The sequence below is a fragment of the Phalacrocorax aristotelis genome, chromosome 8 (genome assembly GCF_949628215.1).
Source record: "Phalacrocorax aristotelis chromosome 8, bGulAri2.1, whole genome shotgun sequence".
NCBI classification, from domain to species: Eukaryota; Metazoa; Chordata; class Aves; order Suliformes; family Phalacrocoracidae; genus Phalacrocorax; species Phalacrocorax aristotelis.
Window position 1 is genome coordinate 25,403,251 of NC_134283.1, and position 2,464 is coordinate 25,405,714.

Below are 2,464 nucleotides of genomic sequence, written 5' to 3' on the forward strand. Positions count from 1 at the left end.
TCTTCCCATCCAGACAAAGGTCTGGGAAAGCGGCGGGGGGGGGGGAACGAACCGGGCCGGTCCGCCAAGCCCCGCGGCCGTTTCCGCCCGCCCCCCCGCGGCACTGACACCCCCCACTCCCCCCCAACCACCGACGCAACCCACCACTTTATTTACTACCTTTAAGGCGCTGCCGCAGCCCCCCCCTCCGCGGGTCGCCCCCGCAGACCCCCCCGGCCGACCCCCCGGCGGCGGGAGGCTGCTCCCCCATCCGCGGGGCGGCTCCCGGGCTAACTGGCGCTCATTACCAGCTGGCAGCACCTGCGCCCCCTCGTATCCCCCTCCCCTCCAGCTGCAGCACCCCTGCGCACTCCCTGCAGCCCCAGCCCCGCGGGATGGGTGCGACGGGGATGGGAATGGGGGACACCCCTTCCAGCAGCTGCCCAACGAGGGGGCGTCGGGGCAAAACAGCAACCCCCGGGTGCGGCTGCCTGGGCTCCACTGCCTTTCGTTGTCTTCCTAGCTGGGCTGGCAAGGCTAGTGGGAGCAGAATTGCTGGAGAAAATGAAATATAAAGCTTCTCCCAGTAATGAAGGCTCAATAGACATCCGGGCTATTAAAACAAGAGCTTGAATTTCTCCTTGGTTTACGATTCCCAATACAGGATGTCTTATCTTAAGCTGCCAGAAACCCACAGGTAGAAGTGCCTGCTTACGTCAAGCATGAGGTTTGGCAGGCGCACATCTCCCTTTCGGGCCACGCATCGGGGTTTCCCTCTCACAGTGCCAGAAAACAAGTCTGTCCGTGCTGACAGTGAGCTGGGGCTTACCAGAGGATGCGCTTTCTGCCGTTCTCCATACTTCTGGCATAACCCACACCTGGTGTCTTTGGGCTAGGTCCCATCTTTGTCACACAGCAGTGCACAGCACCAGCCACGGCAGGACCCTGATGTGCTGCCACAGAGATTCATGCCTTGCCATCAGAGCTCAGCCCAGCTAAAGCTCCCAGGCTGGGTGTCCTGGGAGCCCAAGGATCCCCATCCTTTCCATGTTTGATACCCAAAGGGCACAAGAAATGGTCAGGCAGCACATAGCTTTATTCCCAGGCCTCTGAGGGCCATGTTTATAGTCGAGCGGATATTTTGCCAGATTGAACTGAAATCTTTCAAAAAGTCTTTCTTAGCACTCCATCTCAGCGATTCCAGGAGCCAAGAAATCACCATGCAACCTGGTTTATATCCAAATCACACTGTTGATCCATTAAGAATGAAGAATTTTAATGAGAAAGTTTATCAGGCCTAGTAACAACTTTTCCATTTAAAGAACTAAACCTTATTTTTAGAAATAGGTGGGGTGTGGTTTTTTTTAAAAATTGCCTGTCATATGCACTTGGATTCGCAAAAGAACCTCACAAAATGTTTGTTCCTCGGTTGGTTTCCTAAAGGAAAGGAACAAAAATAATCTGCCTGCTTCAGTCAAAATAAATATTTGTGTTGATTTTAGTGTTTCTGGGAAAATATTTTTGTGATCAAAGGAAGTTGTTGACCAAATCTTCTGGGGAAAACATGCCCCAGTTGTTTATAGTCCATGTTTGCTGGCTTGTCCCCTGCGCTAAAATAGAAGCAGTGAAGTTAAGTGGCGACAGCTATTAAGCCTACAGATAAAAGCTGCCACCAAGTGTCCATCACTTGGAAACAATTTTCACCTGTTTTAAGTACATCACGTTATCCCTTAAACAAGGTACTTAGGTGTCTTAAATTAAGGTAAAGGAAGAACTAGCTCATCTTTTTGCTTAAAACTGAGCACGTGCTTAAGGATTTTGTCGAATGACAAATTTGAGAATTTCTTTACAAGTAGCCTGTTCATGGCTCATATGATAATATATACATTTTCTATAACAGTTTTTATATACATATCAAGATAATTCTCTATTTTTTACAGTGTAAATCAAGCCAATAGTGTTATTTGAAAGAAAGAGTATCAGTTCTTTGAAGTAGTTTCAATAATGAGGGTGATACAGATTTTCAGAAACTTATGTCCATAGCATCTATTGATCTAAAACTCTTCTATTTTTAAAATCTCAATTATTTTATAAAATCTTGAGATTCTGTGCAAAATAGAAAACTGTTGCATGTAATGTTGGTTTTAATTTTGCAGACAAACAATTTTATTTTTCCAGAATACAGTCCATGTATTTCACTTGTTCCATTTGAAAATAAATGAAGCACGAGTTATCAAAAGTTTCCCTCAGTAACTACATTGATATTAAAAATGGAAAGTAACAATGAATAAGGTTCTCCTTTCTGTAGCAGGGCTGTTAGTAGGGCTCAGATTCACTGCCCTGTTTTAAAAAAACCTCAGCCAACACTGTCTTTGATATCATAAAATATTCACAGTAACAAATTAGGAAGAGCAGCAATTCTGAACCTGATAAGAGCTCAGACATAGCCTTGAACCTTAGAATTGCTTTATTTTGAAGGAGGGAG